The sequence below is a fragment of the Nestor notabilis genome, unplaced genomic scaffold, assembly GCF_000696875.1.
Source record: "Nestor notabilis isolate BGI_N333 unplaced genomic scaffold, ASM69687v1 scaffold30308, whole genome shotgun sequence".
NCBI lineage: Eukaryota > Metazoa > Chordata > Aves > Psittaciformes > Psittacidae > Nestor > Nestor notabilis.
Genome location: NW_009940121.1, coordinates 18,073 through 25,157, shown reverse-complemented (window position 1 = coordinate 25,157; position 7,085 = coordinate 18,073).

The window sequence follows — 7,085 nt, the reverse complement described above, 5'->3', positions numbered from 1 at the left end:
CAGTACTTGGATTCATGAAGAAGAAGAATGCTTCTGGAGTTACTATAAAGTCCTATTAATCCAATTAATCTTTAAATATTTATGTAAACTTCATCCAAAAATGAAAGCTTTGTCAAGTATATTTTCTCAAACTGAAGACCAGTAAGACTTTGCATGACCAAACTGGCTTTTGCCAAGGCAACTGGACAGACGTTTAAAACAATGTTTTGTGAAACATCTGGTACTAATCTAACCAGACTTTTTAATTAGCCATTAATTTCCCCAGTAACACAGAAGTCTAAACCACGTGCCATGACCACAGACAGGCCTAACTAAACCAGGGTCCCTAAGAAAGCAGCATGAACTGTGCACCTTGCTCTCAAAGCTCAAATCTTTATACCCTTGTTTGTAACTTGCTCCATCAAAGGCCACATAAACACAGTGAAATGGAGTCACCTTCACGCAGGAACAGTGCAGTCAGCCAGGCTTGAGTTACATCCCACCAAGCAACCCTCGGGCCTCACCCCATTTCCAGTGAGCAACTTGTAGCTATTCTCACCGGCTCCTTCATGGGCTGTGCTGCTCAGAGTGAACCAAGCAGCTCTTCCAGTCTGTGATAGTTCCTTTAACGACCAAAGCTGCAATTTTGGCTTCTGCCTTTTGAACAGAAAGCCCTGTAGATGTGCTACATGTCATATAAAAACGTTATTAGCCTTTTCCTTGCTACTGATCCATCGCTGAGGCAGCAAATGCCAGGTTTATCACACCGATCTCCTATGTTCCCAAAATGTTATTGGTCCTTTCCATTTATTATCTATTTTGTTTTTAAGAAGTGAAGGGCTGATGGAGTTCAGATTTCCATTTAGGATTTTTACAGCACTGCAGCTGGGAGGTCATTCGTGAATTTATTGGATTTTAGTGCTCTGGTGGTACCAGTGTTTTATCTTAAAATTAGATGAGGTTATCTAGTATCCTCTGTGAGCAATACCACCATGGATAAAGGCACTGATGAACTAAGGGGCAGGATGGACTCTGTATCTCTACATTGTTGCAGTCAATCCTGAAAGCCATGGACTTCCAGAGCCTCTGGAATTTTGTAAGAGACCTGTTCCTGATTACTAATGGCATTTAATTCACCCCTAATCATCTCCTTGACTCAAGTGGCATCTTAAATCACAATTTTCCACCCTTGGTCTTATGCCATGTGTTTTTTCTTTCTTTTTATGAAAACAGACATGGTTACACCCATCTTAAAGGTCACTGGCAATGGCAGTACTGAATACAGTACAGGTAATTATTCAGGCAAAATGTCCATGAAACCTGTATTGTTGGCAGATAACGGTGCTTACCAGTAGCTATTCCTACTTACATGAGTGACCTTTACAGGCAATGAAAGGTGCAGCCTACACCTTGAACTTAAACCCATCTACCTCTTCCAGTCACACATTTCAGATTCAAAAGGGGACAGACATTTCTAATAGAAAACGGTAAGGAGACAGCATTTGTTTAAGTATTACACTTACACCAGGAATGTTAGAAACTGAAGGATTGAGCAGCACATGAAAATACCATTTCCCATCAGCCAAGAATTCTTAAGTTTGAACATGAGCATTTTTTTAACACACTGAACATTGATGTATGGAGTAGATAACTCTGCATATGCATCACTTGCACATAGCACAGCAGTGGAACATCTAAATATCTGGTGAAACATTTCATGTCCATTACAATGACTTCTTTGGAACAAAGTCTTGCAGAAGCCTCTGAAATGAGAAAAGACTCAGTGCAAAGCCAAGAAAGAAGAAATTCTACCAGACTTGAACCACTTCCTTGCAAAGGTGGGTATGTTGGAAGGTTTATAACGAAACACAAGGCTTGGACTGGAGGGGCTGAGGTACAGGAGCATGCAGCTTTCTGCAGTCTCTGCTGCAGTGACATTCGTGTCCAGCAGAGGAGCAGAGCAGTCACAGATGGGATTGCTTAAATCAGTACAACTAGATTTTCCAGAGCTTTCAATTGATGCCCTTAGTAACTGAGAGCAGCCTCTAGCTGGGACACAGAGATGTTATCAGGATCATGCCCCGTGACCCTGTGCTGGCAGGAATAGATTTGCTTCCAGCATTAGGACTCTCTGTTTCCTTGGCCACCTTTGCTTGCCTCAGTTTCCCCCTCAGAAGAAAGCAGGGATGTTGTGAGGAACAATTCAGGTTTGTAAAGTGTGTTGACATCACTAGCTAGAGATCTGTTCTGTAAGTTTAGGTTTTATTTATCACAGCCTAAACAGAAAATCAGTCAGCAACATGCAAATTAAAATTGAACTATTAGAGGAGCCTACAAGAGAAAGGATGTTCAGTCTTTTCATTAAGAAACAGTGACAGACACAGACTAGGAACATGTTCCATAGCATGGAAACAAAGCCCAGCTATAGCCTGAGGTGTAGCAAAGCCTGGAAGAACCACAGTCCTTTATATGCAAAGGACAAAGTTGTCTGCAGAAACATGAATCAATGACAGTACACATGTGCAGAGATTTGGAAGCACATTGCTCAATCTCCTACAAAGAGGATGTAAATACTTTTCTCTCTTGTACACCTAGTCTGTTCCTGCCGAATAAGGCAGCACGTACTGCAAATTGCTCTCATCAATAATTGAGCCAGGAGAGGCAAAAATAAAGTGACAGGGAGCAGAGATCCAGGGCTTAAGTGGCAAAACAGCTCTGAGGATATTGTGCTCCAAAAATATGACATGAAAAGTATTCACGAGAGAGAGAGGCTTGAAGAATCACTTTGTATTGTTCAGGGAAGATGGAGACTCTCGGGGTGGTCTTGCCCTTCACAGTGTTTCAGACATGAGTCCTTTCCATCATCTCCCAAGCAGATGAGCAGCAGGGTAATGGGACAGAGAGGAGGAATTAGAACTGTTATGCCCCACAGTCACTCACCTGTGAAGCAGGAGGCTCAGGGCAACAGCTCAAGGAGGCAGAGCGAACATGTGCAGCCCAGACAGGGCAATACTGCACATCAGCAGGAGATGGAACTTCAGACTCCTGTGGGAAAGGGTCATGAATCAGAGTAACTAGAAACAGCACAACCCTGAGAAAGGGTCTCACCATCAGGACAGGGGGGTCACAAGGAATATGAGTCAGCCAGCTGCTCTGTGCTGCCCAAGCCAAACGCTGCTGTGTCCTGCATTGTCAGGTGCTGAAAGGAGCCTCATCCTTCAATCCAGTGAAAAATTAGTCAGTGGATGTATTCATGGGACAAGGGAGGGCAGAGACAATTGGGAGGAAACTATCTCTGTACTCTCCTGGATTAATGACTCAGAGAACTGTCCAAACAGCTGTGTCAGATACTGGGGATATCTGCAGGCAGCAAAAGGCTCAGCACCAGATGCAGACACTATCTCCACTATGCACTAGCAGGAAGTTCCCTAAGACACAGCTCTATTTTAAGCACTGGGGCCAGCAACCAAACAGCCATGTGTGGGGTGGAAAGGTATTGACGTGCAGATGGGCACACTTACCCACTTTGCCAGTCACGTGTAGAGCACAATGCTGTACAGTACCAGAACCAAAGGGTGAATCTTGCATGTTGCATGATGTCCTTGCTAGGATTCACTTCTGCCTTTGTTTGATGTTCTCTGCATATGGCCATCAGCACAACTGCAGCACAGGCTGCAGATTAATGGAGAAGCTTCAGATGGGAGGTGAAGGATCCCTTAGAAGGATTTGCTTGTCAGCACTTTGTATAAGTAAAAAAAGATCTTGTGAGACTAAACCAGCCATCCTAAACAATTATTTACCTACTCACGTACTGTTCCTCTGGTACAGCCAAAATAAATGCCTATACTGACCAAACACAAAGAAAACGTGGCTGGCAGTGGGCTAATGACTACCCACTGTGACACAGCTGGCTTGGGCCTCTGAAAGTCCCTGCTCCTCAATGCCTCTTCCAGTGTCTAGGCTAATTGCATTCTTAGAACATCCTGTCTCAAAGGACAGTAAAAATCTGTTTAACTTTCAAGGCACAGACGTCCACAAAGATGAGATGATGGGCAACACTGTCCACCAGCCAAAGCCAAGGTGGAACCTTCATTTCTGAAGCTATACAAGCACAGAAAACATTGACATTGATTTCCCTCCTAATTCTCAGAGTTAGAAGTTGCAGTCTGTTAGTTTCTGCTAACATTTATCACCTCCACAGAACTACTGAATAAACCCTTTCTCCAGCATTCCTCAGCCTGTGTTGGGAACTAGTTTTCCCCTAACAAGGACTTTTCTCCCAGCCACTGTCTTCCAGCCTTTGCATTGCCCTGTCCATTGCATGCCTGCACAGGCCTCGCCACTCACATCCACAGGAACAGCTCCAAGCTCTGCTACTGAACTGTTCCGTAACTCCAGGCAAGTGACAAACCCTGCTTTGCTACCTCCATCACACAACAGTGATGGCACCTTTTGAGCTCTTGGAGTGATATGAAGCTTTGGTAGCCAAATTGAGAAGAAGAGTTAAGTCAGTACAATTCCTCACTCATGCTTCCTTACATGTGAGAGAAAAGCTTTCACTGACAGAGGTGATATTTAACCTTTGTGAAAACCCTGCTATTAAACCCATTTACTGGTAAGCACTCAACAGGAAGGATGACGCTGACACAACTTGCCTGCAGCCCGTGGCTGGCCCGAGAACATGAAACCCCGAAGCTACCAGCACAGTGATGTTTTGGTCAGGTCTGCCACAGGAAACTCCAATGGAATGTCAGCAGCTGCCAAACAAAATTCATTCAGGACAACCAACAAAAAGATTGTGAAAGAAACATATAGTCTTCAGTAAGTGAGATCTTGGTAAAGGCCTATGAAAATAAGCAGTGATGAATTAAGATGATAATTTGTGAAGGAATAGAGGCCATGAAGGACAACTTGGGCATTATTTTACCTAAAAACAGTGTCATGGTTTCAGTGAACCCAGTCAAACAGGTATCTGCAAGTAGATTAATTTTAAATACAATGGAAAACACAGAACTGATACACTAAAAAAGTGTGGAACTGAAGAGAGGCGTTTGGATTCTGCTCAAGTGGCTATTTTATGCCCCTTAGAGAGGCTCAAAGGGATTAAACACAGCAGACAGTTTGTAAGTCACTTCCCAGCTCCACTGCCATGCATGAGCAGGGTGTCCTAATGAACCATTATCGTCCCCACTTGGCAGAAAATGTGAAGATCAAGAGAGGTCTCCAAGCCAGCCAGCTGCAGCTGAAGAGTTGCGTACTACCACTCTTGGCTTCCACTCAGACCACAAGAGCATTTAATTTGAGAGAGCAAACTGAGAGCAGAGAATAAAAGCACTGATTGCAACTGCATTCATAAAGCAGACAGTGTCCTAAGCTTTAGAAGAGACAGAGCTACAACATAATCACTGAGGTCAACATTATTTCCCCGAAAGCATGCACCTAACATGTAACCTCGATAACAGCAGATTGATAGATGAATTCTCTTTCAAGATAGGCTTGGTCAGATTCATAAAAACAAAGAAATCACCATAAATAGACACAGAAGAAAATTGTGAAGCAAAATTGCTTGAACACAGAGCAATGTAAAAGCCTTATCTCACCTCTCAGTACCCCACAGTTATTTGGCTAGAGCAGGGATGTACCAAAACACTCACGGTACATCAGACTAACGACATCAATCTGGAATGTACTACTACCAGTTGTGTTGTTCTCCCTTCTGGTGCACCATGTCACCACACTCAACCTCTGTTTCCCCACCTGCAAGCAGCATTAGTGCTATTTATTTCAAGTACAGTGTGATACAAGGTTCTATTTATTACCTGTGTATGGCTCTGAAATCTGCATGCAGTGAGTTTTTCGGCATGCCAATCACATGTGATCCTTTGGTATCTCCCAGGCACATTTTGCACCTAACTAACCCTACCCATCAGCCTGTTGTACCTCATTGTGTCAAGTGTCTTATAGATGTTTGCATCCATTGCTTCTTGTGTGCAACACTGCTCACTGCATCATCACCTTAAAAAGGTGGGGAGAAAACCCCACTACATTTGTCTGACAAGATATAGCCACACTGGCTGATTTTTATCAACTCTCATTCCTTTGTGTTCTCACCTCATTTTATCATCACTAGATTCTTACCTAGCCTGACTGAGGTCAGACTCCCTGGCCTATAAACTCATGAGTACTCCTATCCTGAAGAGGCAGCTCAGCATCTTTCCAAGTGGGTTAGGGGTGGATTTGAAGGGTAACGTTTTGTGAGAAACAACACTAGGTGATAGCATTCAGATAGACAGATCTATGCTACAAGCTACACATGCTGTTGCCCAACTTCCTACCATTTGTACACCAAACTTTCAGCTTTATGTTAAATAGACATTAATCCCATGCTTGTATACTTAGATGGAGGCATGAGATAACACATATGTTGCTCTAGAGGTGCACTTCCCCCCTCACAATTTGTGCTTGTGAATGTAATGGAAATATAGATTAAAATATATGTTTCTGTTCTTGTATTTGGCTTTTCAATGCCACCCACAATTCCCAATGCCTGAATATTCTGGTTTCTCACATCCCACTTGTCCGCTGTGCTTTGAATGCTGCTTGCTACTTAAAGATCAGCTGGCCAGAGTTTAACCCTTAACTTTCAAGATCCTCTCTCAGGCCCTCTCTAAACCAGCCCTGTTCAGTTCCACAGCCCCAGACAGGACACTGCAACACATCCCCGGGAGCACTCTTGGGATGAGATCCCACCAGCGCCAGCACCGCTGGGAGGAAGCAGCCAGCACAGTAACCAGGGTGCTCCCTCTCCACCTTCCCCATCACAAAGAGTTCATCTCACCCCTTGTCAGAGTTTCTCAGCAGTCAAACTTTAGTGAAGAGACTGAAGCAGAGGGGAGCAGGGCAAACATCTGTGGAGCAACAAGCTGTAGGTCCTGGAACAGGCTCTGATGCTGCAAGCTGAGGGTTAGCACATGTCTTGGGGCTGCTTTCCTGGGATCAGAAAAAAGTCAAGAAAGCAAAAGGCATAAAACCTAAATATAAGCAGTTAGCACTCAGACCAGCTAAGAACCATCTGCAGTTGTCTTGGTCACAACGGGGGATACCTT